At 33.9% G+C, this 24,771-nt stretch overlaps 1 protein-coding gene across 1 annotated transcript in view; it reads right to left on the minus strand.

Annotated features, from left to right (window-relative positions):
- Positions 1 to 24,771, minus strand: part of Xrcc4 (X-ray repair cross complementing 4) — a 166,430-nt gene that overhangs the window by 25,946 nt on the left and 115,713 nt on the right. The window lies entirely within an intron of this gene.

Raw genomic sequence — 24,771 nt, forward strand, 5'->3', positions numbered from 1 at the left:
CAACACATTATGGTATATAGAAATAACCAGCAATACTTGAGGCACATTTCCACTTATGGATTTTTGGTTATTTATTGGAGATAAAATCTTACAGACTTTGATGCTGCAAGTGGCTTTGAATAGTGATCCTCAGATCTCAGTCTTTTGCGTAGTTAGGATTATAGGTGTGAGCCCACAGTGACTGGTTCATACTTACTAGTATTTGTATTTTAATACTTAAATCCTCTACAGATAATATTCTTCATCTGTATTCCTTTTTCTTCTCCCACTTTCCAGTAGGCTCTCATTTATTCCAACTACTCACTTTCATGTTGTTTCATTCCCTAAACTCTGAGTTCTCTCATGTATTTGTTTTCCATGGCTGCTAGAGCAGATTAGCACAAATTTAGTAGTTTCAATCAACACCCATCGATTCCCTTCTAGCCCTATTTTTTGAAGTCTCAAATTAAATCACTGGGACAGAACGAAGGTATCACTAGGGTTGGAATCCCTCTACAGCCATTAGGTGACAATCTGTTCCTTGTCTCTTCCAGCTTCTGAGTTTGTGGCTTCCTTGGCTTGGATCCACATCACCAGGATCTCTGTTTCCATTATTATACTGCCTTTTTCACTTCACCTGTGCCAATTTTACTTGTGCCTTTCTTGAGGAACACTGAATTGCATTTGAGCTTATGTATATACTCCAGGGGAAATCATGCTAATCACAACATCTATAGTTTGATTATATCTTCAAAGTCTTTGCCTGCTATTTTAACAATCACCTGTTCAAAGGATTGGAACATAGACATTTTAGTAGTTATTATTCAACTAGCCACACTGAGTGAGGGAGTAATTTTTATTATTCAGGATGCTATCTTCAGTTCATACCATATTACCTCAAATAGAGTAGGTGTCATATAATTTTTAAAGAAGTACATATGAGATTTCTATGATATTGATAATTACATATAAATGAATCTCATAAAGTTTACAGAAGAAACTCATAGAAAATTATGACTTCATAGTGTTCAATAGTATTTAGCTTTGAGAAAAACTAGGGCATTAATAGGCCAGTTGAAATGTCTTTAATGTTCCTATATAGTAAAGAACTAATTTTGCTTTATAGAAAGACTCCACTAGACAATAGTGTCTAGAGATATTTACTATTCAGTGCTTTTGTTTCTTGCGACTACTAAACAAAATAACACAAAACTATTCCAAAGCCAGAGAATTGACTATACAATTTACAAAGGGTTAAGTATATGTCAAAAGAGAAAACACAGAATATATACTAAAATAAATACATTATCAGTACAAGTTCATTCTTTTATAGCTAAAAAAATTACCCAAATAGGCATTTTATTTGAAATTTTAGATACGAAATAATGACAAATGTTCACCAATAACAAAATATTCACTAATTAGTAGATGCCAAATGGACCTTTCAGAGGCCAAATATAAATGCTCCCATGGATAGATAGCCATCTGTTTTTGGTCTTTGCACCTTTTTGGAATGATTTCCTTATGGGTAATGAGGGATAACAGAACACAGTACAAACTCTGCTTCTTGGTCATGTGTCCATTGGAGAATTCTACAGATATTACCACATTCCTGTGATTATTTTATGTTCTTGCCCCATTCATAAAGTCCATGCCTGTGCCTAAATGGCTAGTAACAGATCAAATTTAGCTGTACATTTTATCATCTAGATACGAGATTGTTTCTGTGCAAGGTATATTCTTGTTCTTATATTGTATGCTATGATTAGTAACAGTTTTAAAAACAAAAACTAACAGTCTTATTGATGAATGACTGCTGTGCATAAGAGGTACATGCACAGCTAAAATTATTTAATTTTTAAAGGAGATAATTTCATCTATGTTTTCTGAATTAATATATAGATGTTTTCTTTGTGAGAAGGAATGAAAAACCTCTGACAACACTTGTCAAAAGAGCTGGGGGTTTTAATGATGCATTTTGTTGTGTCATTCCAAAATTGCTGAAGAAAGTTGTGGTAAATTTTGCAATTCTAAAAAATGAAGTAAAACCAATAGAATTGTACTGCAATCATGTTTGAAACTACTATTCCTTGAATAGTGGATAAACATTATTTACTGAAATGTATTTGGGAAGAAGAATTTAGTCAAAATTTAATGCATATCCAACAACGTTAAGAAAATAGAGGGGAAAGTAGAGCTTGAGGGATGGGGAAAGTGATCATGACACATTTTACTCATGAACTGATGTGCTGACTGGTAACTCCTCTACACAACTACTTAAAGATAATTTAAAAATTAAGAACATAAAACCTGTTTTTTATATCATTTAAATTTGAGCAACACTCATTACCATTTCTTTCTATTTTGGCTGTTGAGAATCCTGACTGTAAAACATATCAATTTGTTTTACAAATAGAATCTTTACTAGCATATAAAATGACTTCTTATATTATTCAGTGTATTTATTACCTAGAAAGTGTTTGAAAGATAATTATTTAAGCATACAACTATATTAATTTTACTCATTGTTAGAATAAGGGATCTTATTTATTCATTTGAGTGAAAAATACTTAAAATTTGTATCTATGACTTGATATGACTATACTTTTTTACTTTTATATTAAAAAATTTATTAACATTGATTTTTACATCATATTTCATATGTCACGTTTAGCAAACAAGTGTTCAAGAAGGGAATCTCTATATACAATCACTAGAATTATGTTTTTAGAACATAATGAGGGTTGGTATGGCATAGATACATATTAATCTATGTAAATATAACATTATCTCTATAGAGTATATAAGCCATCATAGATTTTTACGTCTATGTAGTTATGTTTATATCTCCAAGACTATGTCCATAACATTGGGTACCCAAATACTGAATCATTGCTCTTGTACCATTTGGATCTAATATCCACATATTAAGGATACCATGTGTCTTGACTTATCTCACTCAACGCAATTCGCTCTAGCTTCATCCACTTCCTAGTGAATGCCATTATTTTATATTGTCTGTTAGCTATGTAGAATTCCACTCTGTGTGTGTGTGTGTGTGTGTGTGTGTGTGTGTGTGTGTGTGTGTGTATCACATTTTTTTGTGTCCATTCCTCTGCAGTAGGGCATCTGGGTTGTTTCCATCTCTTGGCTATTGTGAATAGTGCAGAGATGAACATAGCTAAGCAGGTGTCCTTATCATATTCTGGGTTATGATGTTCAGGGTAGATGCCCAGGAGTGGTATGGCGGGATCATAGGGAAGGTCTATTTTCAGTTCTTTAAGAATCCTCCAAACTGCTTTCCAGAATGGTTGAACTTTTTTTACAATCCCACCAGCAGTGTAGTTGGGTTCCTCTTTGTCCACAACCCCTCCAGCATTTGTCATTGTCTGAGTTCAGGATATTGGCTATTCTAATTGGGGTAAGATGGTATCATAGAGTCGTTTTTATTTGCATTTCCTTTATGACCATGGATGATGAGCATTTTCTCATATGTTTTTCTGCCATTTTAACCTGTTCTTTTGATAAGTCTTTCTTTAGTTCCCTTGCCCATTTAGTGACTGATTTGTTGAGTTTGGAGGGATTGATTTCTTGAGTTCCCTTTAGATACTGGATATTAAGCATTTCTGCATTTCTCTGGTATATTATCAGTAAAAATCTTTTCCAGTTGGTTGGCTGTCTTTCTACTTTAGTAGCAATGCTTTTATCTGTGCAGAAACTAAAAAGCTATAAAAGTCCAAATTATGATTATACTTTTATTTACTTTAGGAACTGAGTGCTAGATTTTTGAGAACCAAGTAGTCAGTCAAGCTGTGAGTCAGTAATGTCTAAATAATAACATTAATAAATAATAAGATATTTAAGAGTATGTCTTAGACACAAAATATCTGGAAATGCATTACTCAGAAAGCTAATAGCAATTAAGCATACACACAGAGTATTAGTCTTTTCAAACTCATATTTTAGTGAAGTGAATCATTAAATAAATTAAAGTATAATATTTTAGAAAGTGGTATGATCAATAGAATACCTTTTTGAGAAATCAAGATTAGTAGTTGGATATCATTATATAAAGCATTGTCTCACTGATGAGATGAAATGGGGAGCAAGTTGCTACCTAGAGAGAAAGAGGAATGTTTGTGTCAAAGCAGGACTTCCACTTCAAGATTGTGCTGGGAGTTGTTGTGCAAGAGCAGAGCAAGCAAAGAACAGAACAAGAGATAAGGGTTTTGTTTTGTTGTTGTTTTTTTGTTTTTCCAATCCTGGGGCTTGAACTCAGGGCCTGAGCACTGCCTTCGGGTTCTCTAAAGGCTAGCTTTCTCCCACTTGAGCCATACCACCAATAATTCCAACTTTTTCTGTGTATGTGGTACTAAGGAATTGGACCCATGCGAGGCAAACACTCTTACCACTAGGCCATACTCCCAGCCCAGGAGATGGTTTTTGAAGGATAAATAAGGCAGATAATTAAATAATGAGAAAGAAAACATACATAAATATCCAGCAGCAGTAACTGCTCACATAGATTATTGGAAATGTACAGAATGAGATATTTTGGGATCATGAAATTTAAATGTTACGTATAAAAACATTTCAAGTCATAGGGTCAGTACCATGCATACTATATGATTACCTTTGTGTATATTTTTCTATGGTTTTCATATCAAAAATGTTTTATAGAATACATAAGAAAGTGAGCAGATATTTTAGACAGAAGATGGAGACAGAGTTGAGAGGTTTTTCTTTTCTTTTTTTTTGTTTTTCTGAATTATGATATTTGATGCTTCTGGTGTTGTCATTTGTACCTTCAAAAGTCAAGAAAAAGAGTCAGTTGTATGCCATCGTTAAATCTCTGTATAGGCAAACTTCATCAGTAGTCCATGGAAGATTTTTGCCTTTTACCCTCTGGATCTCATTTCAGTATCCTGATGTGAAATTTTGCAAGTGTTGTTTCCTGACTTCCTTTCTCAGCACTTAGCTCAAAAGATTTACTAAGTTACAACAATTTCCCTAAGAAAAATCGGTTCCTCGATTTGTGCTTCTTGGTTACTTAGCAACAACATCAATCTTAGCACTCTCATTTCCATAACGTCTCCCTACTGACTCGTGTACCAACCAACTGCAGTCACACAAAGGAATAAATTTACTCTTGCTTGTCTCTTTCCTCCAGCATCCAGAAATGCATTTACAATGCTTCCAAAAAAAGTCTTTTTTTCCAATTCTCCAGCCATATGAAAGACTTTCAAATTCATTTCTAGCTTTGTCACTCACAATATCTAAATATAATTTACCTCTTTTATTCCTTGCACAGGCATTACTTCTCCTTTTGTTGGATGTATGTACACTCTCTAAGACAGGGATGAAGGCTTTCTATCTTTAAGTATCTCCCACCAAAAAATCATTTGATGCCCCTCATACAACAGGTGTTTGTTCTATGATGCTCTCTTAACTGATATCATGTTATTTTATCCATAGAGCCTTTTGACTTTCAATGGTTTTCTTTGTTAAAAATAATTTTTATTGTATTTTATTGTTGGGATAAGATAGAGAGAGGTTACAGTTACATTCATCAGGTAATGGGTACATTTCTTCTCCAATCTTGATACCCCTTTTCATGCTTGTGTTCCCCTTTCCCTTATCTCCTTCCCTCCCAACCATCTTGGTTATTCCCTTTCCTTCCCTATTTCAAATAAAAAAAAATAAACTTATATACAATATACCTGGTAAGAAAGTCAGATACAGCCATAATACAAAATTAGCCATAAGGGGAAATAAAGAAAAAATTAACTTCATATAGTACATTAAGAACAACAAGTTTCATATTTATGTCCAGATTGGTCTAGACTACAAACCTTCTATTTATGTTTCTTACATAATTAGGTTGACAAGTAGATGCTACAGTGCCTAGAGATAGTCTTGTGAACTTTTTTTGTGAGTCAGGTCTTGTGCCACAATCCTCACAATCTGTAAACACTGAGCAGCTTGAATTAAGAGATATATAACATTGTTCTGGACCATTAGAATTAGAAAGTAATTAAAAAAAACACAGGCAGCAACAGATCCTGTAATGATCATATAAACTACCACATACCCTTGTTGTTAAACTACATTAATTTATATGCTCATGTTTCATTTCATTCTCTTTTAGAATGTATATTTTTCTTTCAACCATGGACAATAGAATGCTAGAAATGGTATATATTAGTCCTTCTGTAAAAACATTAGGATACTTGGAAGGAAAAAGTAAGTCAGAATAATTTTTTGGTTTAATTTTTTGTTTTTGTGTAATTAATATACAGAGGGTTAAAGTTACATGAATCAGTAGAATTCTTTTTTGATATTTTTTTATTGTAATTAATAAAAGGGTTACATGATATTTGCCAGACAGAAGGTACATTAATTCACATACATTGATACCCTTTCACATGGCTTGGTCCCCATTACAAGAAAGCTTGTAGCTGCCTCATGGTTGAAGTGTGGATCCTATCAAAACTGCTTGTAGAATGGCCAAAAATAGAACTACTATGTATTTTCTCCAGTTTCACCCCTCTCCATGAACTCTAAACATTGCCAGGGACAATGTCCTGTCCAGAACATAAACAAACATTACTAGTTTGAATTGATAAAATTAAAATTTCCCCTGAAATTAATGTTGAGCTTCTAGTATTCTACTTAGTGAGTGCATTAAACTGAAATAGTTCAGAAAAAAATTTTGTGTTTCTGTTCTGTATTTGGTCAGGATGAGCCTGGACAACATAACAGAACAGAAAGTGAAGCAAAATCTTCCTCTGGTACAGTAAAAGTCCTGAATTCCAAATACAGGCCACTCTGACTACTCACTACCACAGAAAACAATTATGAGCACTGATACACATTAGAGAGTCATGAAATTTCCTTTTTATCTCTGTTCTCTCTCTCCCTTTTCACATTTGCTTCTCTGTTCTGGCCTGTTGAGTGATTCATTTAGGAAGTAAAGCACAAAGGATGAGTCAGAATTTCCAGAATCTCTAACACAAGGGCTGCCCAAACTGCAGCACTTCAGTGATGCAGGCCCCATTGCCTAACCAACCCTTTCCTTGGATTGAGGGAGGGAGGCTGTGGCTGGGCTTCACTCATGTCACCCACTTTCACTAATGCAAATTATTGCTTTCTTCATCTGAATATCTGAAATTGGGCAAAGTATCACATTATATTGGCTACACCTTGTATTTATAATTTCATTGCTTTGGCATCAGCATTTCTTGCTTATTAAAATATTATTGGTAATCATATTAAAATATTAAATAAAGTCAATTTTTAAAAAAGGGATTTAAACTCAGGAACCTATAGATATTCTACCACTAGAGCCATACCAATGTCATTACGCCTCCAGCCCCTTAAGGATTGGTAATTTCTTTTCTTTTGTCTAACATGGTCTATGTGGAGGCCCCTAAGGAAAGCACTAAAAGAATAGGGTATAAAAGATATTTGACAAACAATTGTGAAATTTTTAAACAGATGAAAGTTGTCAATCTTCATCCACAAAAATTATAAATAACTGGCAAATGAATAAAAATTCATTACCTAAATCTATCATAATGAAATCTCATAACATTAAAGACTAAGAAGCAATATGAGAAACAGCCAAAGGGAACAGACAGACTAACATGAAAGAGTTAACCAAATAAATATCTGTTAACCAACTAAATATCCCATAAAATTATTCAGGATTACTATGCTGAAAGAAATTTATTAACCTAAAACTCGACTTCTATTAGAAACTTTAAAAAGATAAAAATGAAATAATTTGTAATTAAGATAGTTTGATAAAGTTCTAAGTATTTCATTTTCCTCAAAGAATCTTGCATTCCTAATCTTTAGTTTCTATAAAAACAAACTTATTTGCAAATAATGGTTTTTACAGATGCTCTAGTAAGATAAATTCAATATTAGCTGTCTTATTATTATTATGTGCCTTATTATTTATGAGGAGAGGATATATTGGTAAGTCAACAGCCATAAGGGAAAAAGATTAATATAGGGAGAATATGGCATATATAGGCTAGGAAATGGCTGAGTCTACCAGAAAAATAATGAGAGATGACTAGAACAGGCTAACTCTCATAATACTGAACCTTGCCAACCACTTTTATCATCATCCTATGCATCTGACCCACATAGTGCTGTTTCGGTCAATAAGGAAACACATATATGATAATGATCTTCTAAGGTTATAGTGAAACTGAAATGTCCATTGGTTAGTGATACAGAAAAGGCATTTGGCAAGATTCAACACCCCTTTATGCTAAAAGCTCTGGAGAAACTAGGAATCCATGGAACTTTCCTCAATATAATAAAGGCTGTGTATGACAAACCCACAGCTAGTATTATACTTAATGGCGAAAAGCTAAAGCCATTCCCTCTAAAATCAGTAATGAGACACTTGTGCAGTCTTTTCTTATAACCTTTCTTCATGGAATACCTCATTCAAAAATGACAAATTACCTGCCTGGAGTTATTCCTCATCAGATTCTCTCTCTCTCTCTCTCTCTCTCTCTCTCTCTCTCTCTCTCTCTCTCTCTCTCTCTCTCTCTCTCTCTCTCTCTCTCTCTTCTCTCTCTCTCTCCCTTCCTGTCTGTCTGTCTGTCTGTCTGTCTCTGTCTCTGTCTCTGTCTGTCTCTGTCTCTCTTTCTCTCTTTTCTCTCTTCCAGTTCTGGGGCTTGAACATAGGGTCTGAACACTGCCCTTGGGTTTTCTCAAGGCTAATGTTCTACCACTAGACCAAACTCTCAGCCCAATGTCTTCTGAAATTTTCTATCTCAAGTCCCTACTTGTTTCTCTAAGCATTTATTACAATATATACTTATTTTTTAAAAAATTCAGCCTATTTATGAAGTTTCTCTCTTAAACATACAGGCTTATCTGGGTGCTGGGGGTCATGCCTACAATCCTAGCTATTCAGGAGCTTGAAATTTGAGTATCACAGTCCAAGCCAGCTAAGGCAGGAAAGTCCATTAGATTTTTATCTCCAATTAATGACCCCCAATTCATTAGTAGAGCTCTAGCTTTGAGCACAAAAGCTTAGGGACGGTGTCCAAACCCTAAATGCAGGACCCATGAACAAACCAAATTACTGCAGACTAAATACAGAGGCTTCATGATGTCTATAAGGTATGTGTCATTTTATGACATTTCCATGAAACTATCATTACAAAAATGTAATATAGTTTGTTATATCTATTCTGTTTTCCATGTAGAAACACTAGGTCAGTGTTGGAAAACATGTTTCATACTAGTATGCAATATTATTTTTTAAGGAATTGTAATCATGGACCATAGTGGAAGAACTATTTGTTAATACTTCTATTTACCTATGTAAATGGATTCAAGGTTTTTACCACAGTGTCATGTAGTACTTCAAAAATAAAAGTCCTTTTGAATATAAAATCATATACAGAGTAACATGAAGGAAAACAATCAATAAAGGTAGCAAAATAGGGGCAGGGAGTTTGGTCTAGTGGTTGAAGTGCTTGCCTAGCATGCATGAAGACCCAGGTTCGATTCCTTGGTACCACATACATAGAAAAAAGCCGGAAGTGGTGCTGAGGCTCAAGTGGTTGGTAGAGCTCTAGCCTTGAGAAAGGACAGTGCTCAGGCCCTGAGCTCAAGCCCAGGACTGGCAAAAAATAAATAAACAAATAAATAAATAAATAAAGGTAGCAAAATATATGTGAACTCAATAAATCACTAATCTTGCATACAGATGTTGTATTTTATATCATATTTTTTATAAATGGTCATTAAACACAGCTATAATGGTGTTATTATTGCTTGTAAAGTAGTAAGACAATCTTAATCTTAAAAGTCATTTAGGTAGAATTTTCAGCTAAAACCAACCTCAGTTTTTGCTTTTATAAGGCACAAAAATGCTTTTCCTGCCATTGGTCCTGAAATACTTTTTCTGTAAGCAAAACCATGTAACAGTTTATCTTTTTATAAAAAGTATTTATTTTATGATCAGTCTGATGTATAGAGGGGTTACAGTTATATTCATCAGATAATAAGTACATTACCTCTTGAACACTGATACCCTTCGCATGTTTTCCTCCCACTGCTCCACCCCCCCAATCATCTTTAGGTACCCATGTCATTGGTTAAGCCAGAGTGTCTGGTTGCAACCAACAAATGATATGAAAAGGCAGGAATACTTATTTTCTTTTTTCTATCATTTCATTTTCAGTCCACAATGTATGCTGTTTATATTCACTTAGTATTAAAAAGAAAACAAAGTCAAATATCCAAAAATCCTTGAACTTTTTCTGAAAGAGATTTTGAAATGTGCCAGAAGAGTTACAACTAGATAGCAATGCCATCATCAGTTTGTACATAAATATATGTACATTTATATATACATAAATACATACCCTTAAGTGAGCTTTTAAATATTAAATAAGGTATTTTTATATTAAAAGTATAGTAATTTTATAGTGGTTTTATTTTTTACAGAGTCTTTTACAATCTGCTCTGTTAAAAAAACAGAACCACTTCTGTACACAGATACTGTAATCATTTTTTTAGGGAATCTGAAATGAAAATGCATTTATTGATTTGTTTATTAGTTCAGCAAATATTTCTTGCACACCTATCACTATGAAAAATGTACAAGTTATGAGAAGGCTATTATATAATGGAAGAAAGGCACATATATATATATATATATGCAAGACTATATAGGTTAGCTGAGATGATGTGCATAACAAAAGAGAAAAGGAAAATTACTCTGATGGTGTCCCATGAATATTTATAGAAGAGATAATTTATGTGATGTGAGAAAAACTATGAAGAAACTATGAACTATGTTCAACAAATAACAGTTTAAGGGGAAATTTTTGAAACTTTTAAGGAATAAGAGAATTTTTTAACTTTTTTATTTTTTTATTAAAGAATTTAGTAACATTGATTTTTACATCATATTTCAAATGACATATTTAACAAACAAATATTCAAGAAGGGAAACTCTATGTACAATCACTGGCACTTAGATTTTAGAAAATAATTAAAATTAGGCTGAGGGTTTGTATGTCATATATATATACTAATCTATGTAATAAAACATTATGCCTATAGAGTCATAGATTTTTATGTGTATTTTTTAGTGGTGTTTATATTTCCACTAAGATTTCCACAAAGTCTAATTTCAGAGAAGCACTGATAGATATGTAAAAACTAAGCATTAGGCTTCTTGAAATTTGCTCATAAAAAAATAGAATTTCCTTTGGAAAGAATAGGCTAAATTGTCAGGATACATGAGAGAAGTGCCACTGATGATAACAAAAAAATATGGTTGTGTATAGAGATTCCCTTCTTGAATACTTTTTAAACATGACATTTGAAATATGCTGTAAAATTCAATGTTATTAAAATCTAAAAAGAAAGTTAAAAAAATAGTGGAGAATATCTCCTGGGCCTAAGACTAGAGACACAGAGACTCCAGTGTGGTGGCCTGGGAATGAATCCATGGTGAGAAAAGCTTTGTCAATTGACAAACACTGAGTTCCACATCCTCATTTACATTGTAACTCCTAATTGCTAAATAAAATTACATTGAGCAAGAAACAGGTCTGTAATAAATCTCCTTGTATTTCTTGCTTTTGAGAATTGTGACTAATTCTATCCACATTGTCATACACTGAGATTTAAAAAGATCACTTATCCTGACATTATGTGAACAACTTCTTCCTTTTCTGTTGGGAACTAAGAGAAATCCAAAATATACTCTGTCATCTAGTCCAGATAACAAAATAACAAAAGTCACACATCAAGTAAATTGCAAATTCATGACAAAATATTTCGGCTTACATGCTATTAAACCAACAATTGAGTTAAAAAATAAAAGAAAGAAAATTGGAAAAAAGGAAAAGAGAAAGAGAATTGTCCTGTGTATTCACATTTTTTTTTCAGGGGGAAATGAGATTTTAATCTGGAAAAGTGACAAGAATATCTCTTTAATCTGAAGAAGTATAGATTAATTTCATCTAAGAAAATAAATTTAATCAGTTTGTAAATACAGATCCATCCATAGGTCATTTATCAAAATATTTCATTACCATAAGGCAAACAGTGAAAATGTCAAATGCATATTTAAAGATTTGCTTTAAATTAGATTTTGCTTTTAAGTTTGTCAAGTTTTGAAGTCAATAAATATTTAGTCACTTTCAATTATTCTGAGAGATACATACTTGAAGTAGCAATAATTGTAATAATAAATTGCTCTGGGACAGAGTACTACAGTTAAGTGATCTCAAATCTGAACACATTTGGGAAATGTTAAATCAATAAAGCCCAAATATACTATGATTCTCAGGCAAGGGTTATGGCATGCAAAGTTTCCCAAAAGTGCATGACTATAGAATAAGCTATTTGCCAGGCACTTCCTAACATTTAAATGAATAAACTGTATGTGAAATTCACATAAAAAAATTACAGAAATTACACTTTTCTCAACAAAGCTTGCTAGTTTTGATTCACTTTTTGTATCTCATGCATAGAATGCCCAGTCTTTTCTTACCTTATACCACAGAATAAATATCCTTTTCTCTCTCACCACATATAGTTATGAAACTATAGAAGTAAAAATTTATATCCTATGTGATCTATCTATATATATTCATCTAGCTAAAGAGACTGAGAATCCAGTTATTTTTCTTTGTTGCCATCTTTCCTCATTTTAAAAAAGAATATAGTGTCGTTGAGTCATATATCACAAAGAACCTATAACAAATTCAGGTGATGCGGAAAAGTTGATAAGTGATAGATGCATATGAGTTTTACAGGAATAGGTCTGGCTGCTTAACTTAAAAAACATAAGAAAAAGAATCACCCATTGTGGAACATCCATTGATGAATTAAAAGGAAAGATATTCTACTATCATCTACAAATATCAATTCACTTAACACAAGTGTCATCCCTATAATAAAGTTTGGAATATGAAAAACAGTGCTGGGTAGAATGCTTGCCTAGTGGGCACGACGCCCTGGGTTTGATTTCTCGATACCACATACTCAGAAAAGGCTGGAAGTAACATTGTGGCTCAAGTGGTAAAGTGCTAGCCTTGAGCAGAAAGTGTCCAAGGACAATGTCCAAGCCCGGAGTTGTTGTAGATTAAAATACAGGAATATGTAATACATAATCTCAAATTACTCCTATTAATTATCTAGATCAATATTCTAATTTATGGATGAAAGTTTGAAAAGAGAGTGAGGTTTTTGAACAACTTGTCTGAAGTTTCACCTGGGGCTTCCGTAGGCCCTCCCATCACTTTTTATTTCATCTTGTCTTCCCGCTGATAATTTTCCCACATGTCTTTGGGCTTTTCCATACATAGATAGTTTAAGGGCCTAAAAGCTTCTAGAAAAGTTCATTTTATATTTTATTTAAATTAATTCATGTTGTATCTATTTATAACCTATCTAAATTGAATAGAACATAAAAATACAATAAAGTACTGATTTTGCAAGTATGCTTAATTTCCCCTCACAAAATGACACAAATGTCTAAGGAAGAATGTATTTTGCTATTCACAAGAAGTGATAACTTGAGGCCAGGAGTTTGGCCTAGTGGTTAAAGTGCTTGCCTAGCATGCATGAAGACCCGGGTTTGATTCCTCGGTACCACATACATAGAAAAAAGCCGGAAGTGGTGCTGAGGCTCAAGTGGTAGAGCTCTAGCCTTGAGAAAGTCCAAGGACAGTGCTCAGGCCCTGAGCTCAAGCCCAGGACAGGCAAAAAACAAAACAAAAAAAAAACAAGAAGTGATAACTTTATAGCAATTTATAAATTTTATAGCAATAAAATCATGAATATTGATAAAGATTAAAAACTCAATTTATGTGGATTAGAGAAAAGAACATTGCACTGAACACTTCGTTTCCATAAAATATCTGAGCTACCTAAGTTGCTACATGTGCTCTCAAGAACTCTTAATGAAACTGGCTTTAGACAACCACTAGATAAAGGGAAACTGATTCTTTTGAGTTATTTTTCAGAAAATAAATTGACAGGGTATACCTTAAAAATATGGTCTGTAAGCTATTAAAGTAAAACAATTTTAATTTTAGCAGATAATATTTATAAACCAGATACTACAGAGAAGAATCAGTATTTAAGATACAATCATCATAAAATAAATATTTATAAATGAACAAACACATATTTATATTTTTTCTTTCCTTTTCCCTATTTTCTTTCAATAGCAAGAAAATGTAACCTACAAATGATCTCATATGATATATACTATTCACTTAAAAATTTTTCAAGTACAAAAATAATATCCAGGGGCCAGGAGCATGGTCTAGTGGTAGAGTACTTGCCTAGCATGTATGAAGCTCTGGGTTCAATTCCTTGGTACTACATACACAGAAAAAGTTGGAAGTGGTGTTGTGGTTCAAACAGTAGAGTGTTAGTCTCAAGGACGCCCAAGGACAGTGGTCAAGCCTCAAGACTGTAATAATAATCATAGTAATATCCAGTCAAAATAGTATGTTGGCTTTGCATTTTATATATCAGATAAATTTAGTTTTTTAGATAAATTTAATTTTTGACATGAGGGAAATGTCTAGCTTTCCTTCCATGATACAAAAACAGTCTCCACAACTGTCTTTGTAAGACAAAATTAAATAAATTGAAATTCAATGACTTTTCATGTATCAGTGAATTAAGTTTGCAGAACACATGACCATTGCAACACCTAGTGGCAAGTGAAGCTCAAGAGTAACAGCTGAGATGTAGTTAACTGAAGTTGTAGGCACTGAAGGCCAAAAATGGTCAGGAAGACTTGAATAGGAATTTTAATACGACACGTAGAGGTTTTGAATGTGGAATATATAATCACAACAAGACATTGCCATCTCTGAGAATATTCACCATTTAATAAATAATCCTACCTGATTGTCATGGATTAATGTGTTAGGACAATATATTGATTTTTAGTAAGAAAAGAAAAATTCAACAGTATGAGACATGTTATTGGTTGAGATGAGGACTTACAAACTTTATTCTAGGACTGAATCATGAAACAATAATTCACCCAATCTCTACTTCCTGAGTAGCATTCTTGTTATTTAATCAAGATTGACTCTATCTATCTCTCTATCTATCTCTCTATCTATCTCTCTATCTATCTTATATTAGGACTTTCTGATTGCCAGTCAAGCACCCTATTTGTTTTTAGTTTATTCTTCAGACAAAGCTCCTAGTAATTTTACCAGGACAGGCCTTGAACTCTGATCCTCCTATCTACTCTACCTTAGTGATCATAAGCATACTCTGCCTAAAATAATTTTGACTGAATAGAACCTATTTTCAATTTTCAACCCTGTAAATGTAAATTGACATTGTTTTCCTTATTTAAGGGCAATTGTTCAGACCATTTTCACAATAGTAATAGCAATATGATTGGTTGATAATTAGAGTAATAAAGAGATTTTTAAAAGAGTGTATGATAAAGTCTTTTAAAGGCAGAAAACTGGCAAGAAATCTAATGTTAACTTTCTTTCAGAAGTCTAACCCATATCTATTTAATTTATAGCGAACATTAAACAAGAAAATTGAGATGTTGTAAAAAACTAATTCTGACACTAATATACCCCTTAAATTCTTACTTTTTGCTAGCACTTTAGAGTAAGATTTGCAGTAAGCTTTGTTTGGAATATATTACATGAACATGATCCAAATCTATTTTTTATCTTTCAATCTTGCTATGTATGTTAAGGCATGATACCTACTGTATATTTCTATTTGTTCACATCTTGGCTCCGTTCTGCAAAATTCTTACACATGAGAGAGACTGTATGGTGTTTTTTGGTTTTTGGTTTTTTTGCTTGGAGCCCCATTCCTTTTCTTTTTTTAAATTTTTTATTGTAATTAATAAAAGGGTTACATGATATTTGCCAGATAGAAGGTGCATTAATTCACATACATTGATACCCTTTCACATGTCTTGGTACCCATTACCCTCCCCCCCACCCTCCCACCCATCTTGGTTTTCCCCCCTTCCCTATTAAATTTCAAATAACCAAATACAAATAAATTCAATATATCACATAACAAAGTGAGATACTGTAACAATATGAGATACCCAACGGACAGCAAAGGAGATGAGAGACAACATAGTACATTAAGGACAACAATCATTCGTTATATGGCTTTTGTTTCAATATCCTGGAGGTCCTTTCAATTACCTTCATACTATATGGCCTTATGTATCAAGATTTTGCTCTATTGCAGATCTCTGCTAGTAGAGCCCAAGGTTTCTACTGATTATGATGAATGAGGGAAACCATTGAGCCTAAGTTCCTTTGAGTCTGGCTTACTTCACTTAATAGGATTTTTTCTAAGTCTTTCCATTTCCTATCAAATGGGGTGATGCCATTCTTTCTGACAGCAGCATAGAATTCAATTGTGTACAAATACCACAACTTGTTGATCCACTCATCAACTGAGGGACATCTAGGTTGGTTCCATATCTTTGCTATGGTGAATAATGCTGCAATGAACATTGTTGTGCTAGTGGATTTAGTATGCCTTAGATTCTGGATGGTTGGGTAAATGCCAAGTAGTGGAATTGCTGGGTCATAGGGGAGTTCTATGTTTAGCCTTTTGAGGCACTGCCACACTGCTTTCCATAGTGGTTGAACGAGTTTGCACTCCCACCAACAGTGTAGTAGTGATCCCTCCTGGCCATATCCCCTCCAGCATCTGTTATTATTCGTTTTCCTGATCCTGGCCATTCTAACTGGAGTGAGGTGGAATGTTAGAGTTGTTTTGATTTGCATTTCTTTTATGACCAGAGATGTTGAGCATTTCTTCATGTGACATCTGCAGAATATTCCAACCAGCAACAATACAATATACGTTTTTCTCAGCAGCATATGGAACATTTTCCAAAATAGACCACATCTTAGGCCATAAAACAAACCTGGACAGATTCAGAAACACTGAAATTATTCCATGCACACTCTCAGACCACAAAGGCATCAAATTGGAACTGAACACACATCTCCACCAACGAAAACCCTGTAACTCATGGAGACTGAACAACACATTGTTGAATCACCAAAGGGTCATCGAAGAGATCAGAACAGAAATCCAACAGTTTATGAAATTTAACAATAAGGAGCACACAAAATACCAACTCCTTTGGGACACAGCAAAGGCAGTACTCAGAGGAAAATATATAGTGCTGAGTGTCTACAACAACAAGTTGGAAAAATCGCAAACCAATAAGTTAATGTCTCACCTTAAGCTCCTGGAAAAAGAGCAACAGACCAACCCTAATCCCAGTAGAAGAAAGCAAATTATTAAAATCAAAGCAGAATTAAATGATTTGGACTCCAAAAAAACTATAGAAAGAATCAACAAAACAAGGAGTTGGTTCTTTGAAAGAATTAACAAAATTGACAAACCCTTAGCAAATCTTACCAAAAAAAGAAAAGAGCGTATCGAAATAAACAAAATCGCAGACAAAAATGGTAATATCACGACAGAAATTACCAAGATCCAGAATATCATGAGGGAATACTTCTCAAACCTTTACGCCAATCTAGAAGAAATGGATGAATTCCTAGACAATATTAACATACCCACACAGAACCAAGAAGAGCTAACCCAACTCAACAGGCCTATTTCAAGCTCTGAAATAGAAATGGCAATTAGAGAACTTCCACCTAAAAAGAGCCCAGGGCCAGATGGATTCACAGCTGAATTCTATAAGGTCTTCAAAGCAGACTGTATGGTGTTTAAGCAAAGCTAACTATATGCTGGCTATCACAGCCATTGCTGCTCCCATTACCACCAATATAGAGGTTTCCCCAAATTATAAAAAGTGCATCTTAGAAAATTAAACCAGAATGCCACTTAGCAATAACTCTTGATTGCTTTGGTCATAGAATAAAGGTTATAAATTAATAGACAGAAGAGCAAATGTGTAAGCTAGAAAGGTCAGAACAGAACTGTGAAAGGGAGTTTCTTTTACACATTTGCAGACTATATTTGATTAGCTGTGAAGGGAAACTGAAATTCACACAGACAGACCAATTCATAGTTGGTCCCAAGGGTGGTATTTAGATTTCAGTCAGAGATGTGTTACGCCAAGTTATTCCATCTCTAGAACCTCACCCAGTTATGAATATTATCTTACTAACCAGGAATTAACGTCTGGATCAACTAGCTTTTCTGCAGTAAAATATGCCAAGGGCAGAAGTATCTTACACTAATCTTACTTTGAATTCAAGTTCACTTAGACTAAAAAGAAATAACACATTCCTTTCAGAAGTCATGTTTTTAACCTTTAAAAATCAGTTGCTACATTCCAGGAGGGTGGGGTGACAATGGAGGGAATCACAGAGCATGTCTCCACCCTCTGAACAAAGCCCAGAGGAAATTCCAAAGAAACCAGAAAACAAACAAAAAAAAATGTACAACTCAGAATTACAAGAACATCCTCGTGGTTTTCAACTGAATTTATTACTTTTAATTTATCAAGACTATTGTAATGAAACCAGCAACCCCTCTCTTCTCGATTGATATTAATTTGTTGCACAATATGGCAGCACGGCCAATGTTTTTTTGCTGAATAATTTCCAAAACTATGAACAAATCAGAATTATTCTGGCAGGATTTTACTTTTGATTTCTTTGTTTCTGCATGCTAGTAGATAAAAACAACAGATTAAAAATATAACATAGATATTCCAATGACTGTGCAATGACCTGTTTTATTCACAAAAATTACAGTGCCTAACTCTTATATCTTCCCTATTCTTGCCTGGCATAATCAGGAACTGAAAAGGTATACTTGTTGATTTTGTAAAGTTAAAAAAGTATGGTTTCCCCTATTTGTCATAAATAGTGCACACCTAGGACTCTCCTAGCAGAGGATTAAAACAGTGTAAAACCTACATACATAAGATCATATAGGATGAGGCTAAATGAAAGGGTCTCCAGGATAGGGAAATAAGAGCTTTATCTTGTGTGGTTGTTGTACTTAATGTACTATGTTATTTCTCTTCTCTTTTGTTGCCCTTTGGTTAATGTCATATTGTTACCGTATCTGACTTTGTTACCTGGCATACTGTATATACATTTATTTGTATATTTGAAATAGGAAAGTGAAGGGGGGGGACCAGATGACTGGGAGGGGGTAGGGGGAGGGAAATGGGGACAAAACATGAGAAGGGATATCAATGTGTGAGAAGCAATGCATCTACTATCTGGTGAATATAACTGTAATCTCTGTATACATTAAAATAACAAATAAAAATATTAACCAGACATGCACAAATACAATCAGACTATTTTAGAAAAGGTTAAACTTCTCATAGAGTTACCCCTCCCTCATCTATTCTAGCTCATACACTTACCAGAGACAAGCGCTCTTAGCAAGCAATAACTGTTCTGACCATTAGGGTGTCAATAGAAAATATATGAAACTTATTTTTTTATGTATGAAAAATACAAAAACAATTAACATATAGGGAATTCTAGGGTAAGTGTACTTATTTATAGAGGTTAAAAATCAGTGGTAAAACTGTGGGTGGGAGTATAAATTGTTCAACAACTATGGAAAGCAGTATGGCAGTTCCTCAAAAGACTAAACATAGAGCTCCCCTATGACCCAGCAATTCTACTTCTGGCATTTACCCAAAAGTCCAGAAACAAGGATATACAACAATGATGTTCATTGTGGCACTATTTATCACAGTGAAGATACAGATATCCCTCAGTCAATTAATGGATTAAGAAGATGTGGTATTTATGCACAATGGAATTCTATGCTGCCATCAGAAAGAATGACATTGCCCCATTTGTAAGGAAATGGAAAGACATGGAAAAAAATCGTATTAAGTGAAGTAAGACAGATCAAAAGGAACATAGGCTCAATAGTTTCCCTCATTTGTAATAATTAGTACAAATCTAGGACTCTCCTAGCAGAGGATTACAATAGGACAAAACCTAGATACATAGGTCATATAGGATGAGACTTAATGAAAGGATCTCTAGGATGTAGAAACAAGACCTTTATCTTGTATGATTGTTGTTCTTAACGTACTATGTTATTTCTCTTCTCTTTTGTTGACCTTTGTTTAATCTCATATTGTTATCATACCTGACTTTGTTACCTGGCATATAGTATATACGTTTATTTGTTTTATTGAAATAGGAAAGGGAAGGGGGAAAACAAGATGATTGGGTGGGGGGAGGGGGATAGGAATGGGACACAACCATGAGAAAGGGTATCAATGTGTGAGAAGTAATGCATCTACTATCTGCTGAATATAACTGTAACGACTTAATACATTACGATAAAAAATAATTTAAAAAATCAGTGGGAGAATCCATAAAACACAATAGGTTCTAGCCTAACCAATCAAAAAATAAGAAATAATAATCAAGAAACTGTTTTTTCATTTTTAATTATTTTTCCTATGTTTATCTCTCAGTTTGGATACAACTAAATGAAGTAATGTATGTTCTGAATACTATCTAGAAAACATAATATTTAGAAAAGGATCTGGCTGCATGATTACTCTGTAAGTATATAATAATAAGAACTTAAAATTTTAACCAAAATATGTCTCAAAAAATTTTAATATTGAACATCTACTGGTAGAATCATTCTTATACATGAATGTACTTAACAATAGATCAAATCTTTACTCACAAGGAAATACATTTGTTTATAGGTTTGGATGGCTAAACTGACTATTTACGAATCTTAACTCCATTTTTCAGTAGTACTGAGGTTTCAACTCCAGTGGCTCCTATGCCTGTTCAGATGGAGCTCTGCCATTTGAACTACAACTCCAACTTAGGGTTTTAAAATTACTTGTGAGATGGAATCCCACAGAAATTTTGTCTGGCTTCAAAACCTCAATCCTCACCCACTTGAGTAACTAGAATGTGAGCTGCCAAGCTCAAACTTCATTTTCAAATCTGTGGGTTGCTATGCATAACTATCAGTACATATGTACTACAACCTTAATGGAATAGTTTTAAATTCAACTAAATAATCTGCATCTGGTATTTATAAGAATTATGATAGTGGTTTCAGTTTCAATCATAGTTCATTCAAGTAAAATATTCTGTATATGATGCATTAAAACTTTACAAATTTCCTTATTTTGTGAATTACAGAATAATATTGTAAAACTAATTATAGAACTGTTACTAGGCATATTAATTTTTCTCTTTTTAACATAACTAAACATGAAATGAGATGAATCGTCTAGAGAGCCCATTTTTCATGATAGGATAATCAACAATAGCTATATTATAGCCACTTTAAAAATTCTGTATGTACAATGGACAAAGGCCTCATATCTAAAATATATCAACAGCTCAAAAAATTGAATCACTCCAAAACTAATCTCCAAAGAAACAACCATTCCATTAAAAGATGGGCTAAGGACTTAGAGAGTCTTCTCTGAAGAAGAAATAAGAATGGTCTGTAGACACATGAAGAAATGCTTGACATCTCTAGCCATAAAAGAAATGCACTTTTAAACAACTCTAAGACTCCACCTCACTCCAGTTAGAATGGCCAGGATCAAGAAATCTCATAACAACAGATGTTGGAGGGGATGTGGCCAGGAGGTATCACTACTATACTGTTGGTGGGAGTGCAAACTCATTCAACCACTATGGAAAGCAGTATGGCAGTTCCTCAAAAGACTAAACATAGAGCTCCCCTATGACCCTGCAATTCCACTACTAGGCATTTACCCAATTGTCCAGAAACAAGGACATACTAAAGCCACTAGCACAACAATGTTCATTGTAGCACTATTTACCATAGCAAAAATATGGAGCCAACCCAGATGCCCCTCAGTTGATGAGTGGATCAACAAGATGTGGTATTTGTACACAATGGAATTCTATGCTGCTGCAGAAAGAATGACATCACCCCATTTGTAAGGAAATGGAAAGACAGAAAAAATCCTATTAAGTGAAGTAAGCCAGACTCAAAGGAACATAGGCTCAATGGTTTCCCTCATTTGTCATAATCAGTAGAAACCTTGGGCTCTCCTAGCAGAGATTTACAACAGAACAAAACCTAGATACATAAGGCCATATAGTATGATGCTAAATGAAAGGACCTCCAGGATATAGAAAGAAAAGCCATATAATGAGTGATTGTTGTCCTTAAGGTACTATGCTATCTCTCATCTCTTTTGCTGTCCCTTGGTTATCTCATATTGTTACAGTATTTCACCTTGTTATCTGATAAACTGGACATATGCATATTTGGTTATCTGATATCAGATAGGAAAGGGGGAAAAACAAGATGAGGGGCAGGGGTGGGGGAAGGGAAATGGGGACCAAGACATGAGAATGGGCATCAATGTATGTGAATATATTGTAACCCTTCTATTAATTACAATAAAAATATATGAAAAAAATTCTGTATATATTTTGCTTTGATTGTCTTGCATTATGGACTATTTGCTTTGTGAGGGTGAGAGTAAGTAGGTCATTATTGGTGATGAATGATGTTTCTTTCTTATTATTTTAATTGTATTTTATTAGATAGTAGGTGCAGTACTTGAACATTGATACCTCTTCTTATGTTTTTGTCCCCCTTTCCCCCGCCCACCCCCTCCCAATCATCTTGTTTTCCCCCTTCCCTTTACTATTTCAAATAAACAAGTAAACAGATCTACAATATGCCAAGTAATAAGTTGCCTCACATTTTTATTGTAGGATTTTCAAATTCAACTGGATACCACCTTTTGTTCTTTTTTTAATTGCAAAGGTGCTATAATGAGGGGTTACAATTACAAAAGTAAGGTAATGAGTATATTTCTTTTTAAACATTGCTATCCTCTCCCTCATTTTCTCCCACTTACCCCTCCTTACAGCCCTACCACTCTCCAAGTTGTATAGTTATTTTCCAGCATAGAGTCCCGTGAGCATCACTGTTGCACTTATTCATACCTTTTCTTGCTGTTACTTTTTTTCCCCTTTCTCTTCCACTGATCTGACAAACATACAAGGCATAATAAGACCCCCTTGTTTCCAATTCTTACAGTTCATGTTGATATACTTCATTATATATGGATCCTCAACTTTGAATTTCAACATTAAAATGAAAATAGAACTATGGAGCTCCTGACATATAGGTAAGTAAAAGTATTACCAAAAGCCATTACACTTTGTGTGTGTGTGACCAGGGGTGGAGGGGAGCATCATGATCCTAGCAAGATAGCTTAGAGATGAGTTAAGATCCTAAAATAAAAAAACAGGGTGCTTCACAAGTACATTCATGTCTAAGAAGGAAGGTGGGGCCAATGGAACAAATATCTAATGTCTTCTTCCTAGACACAAAAATGATGGAAATTATTATTTGGGTATGTTTAGTTTTATTTCCAAATTTTAAAGCTAAATGAACATACATATTTAATGAATTAGTGAAATAAAGCAATAGAACATTAATTGAAGAAATGGGAGTAATGAATGTCATGTAAGTTTTAGAACCTGCTTTAATGTCCTAATTTATGCCAATTTCCCTACATAGAGAAATTTTAGAGACTAGCATTTCAAAATAATTAGTTTTCATTCAAAGGAAAAATTAAAAAACCACACATTGATGGATAGTCCAACCACATAGACAGACATGGAAGAAGTGAGGATAAGAACATCCATTTGTAAGTTGGGTGGTTAACAGAAAAAGCAATGAAATAAGAAAACCAAAAGGTTCCAACCAACAATAGCTTCAGTATACTGAAGATTTTTTTCAGCATCACTTCAAATACAGTAATAATGTAGAATACTCCATGAGGTCTCAAGTTACAGACGTTGAGGCTTTTGTACAGTATAAGCACATTTGAGCAATTATAGAAGACTGAATGACATATATGTATACTGAGCAAAACAGGATCCTCAATGCTAGGGTACTTGTAATTGTACATCTGCTGATACCAGGGTTTCCTGTACAGTTAGTGTTGTCAATGAAGAACACTAAAACAATGGTTAAATAAAGGGAACCAGTGGGACATAAAATCAAATGCCAAACAAAAAAAGAACCCAACTTTAGAAGTGGGGCTACTACTGCACCTACTAACTGGAGAATGTATCTGAAACCCCTCTGTACATTTCCTCGACAATAAAATGTTTTTTTTTTTAAGTTAATGTCCTCTCAAAAGAGAATAGTCATCATTACTAACTGATACTAGATGTGGGGAAAACTTTCATTTCAAGAGAATCCAGAAAACCCAGTTAATATTACTGTAAAACTTTTATTAAAGACAACAGGGTGAAATCACACTAAGCATACATGGAGCTGAATTCAGCATAGTCTGCCCTTTCATTACTTTGGAACTAGAATTCAGTCTTAGCTCATGAAAAGATCTTGAGCTAAAGGGTGTGTTCAAGTGGTATCTTGATAACTACAAGGAAACATCACGAAACTTGAAGCCAACTAATATCTTAAAAAACTCAAAATCTAGATACATAAGGCCATATAGTATGACGCTAAATGTAAGGATTTCCAGGATGTAGAAACAAAAGCCATATAATGAGTGATTGTTGTCCTTCATGTACTATGTTATTTCTCATCTCTTTTAATGTCCCTTGGTTATCTCATATTGTTACAATATTTCACCTTGTTATCTTATATATTTTATATATGCTTAATTTGTTGTTTGAAATAGGAGAGGGAAGGGGGGGAAATCAAGTTGTGAGGAGGGAAAGGAGGAGAGAAATGGGAAACAGGACATGAGAAAGGGTATCAAAGTAATGTACCTTCTATCTGATGAAT

The sequence above is a fragment of the Megascapheus bottae genome, chromosome 4, assembly GCF_031878675.1.
Source record: "Megascapheus bottae isolate mThoBot1 chromosome 4, mThoBot2.hap1, whole genome shotgun sequence".
NCBI lineage: Eukaryota > Metazoa > Chordata > Mammalia > Rodentia > Geomyidae > Megascapheus > Megascapheus bottae.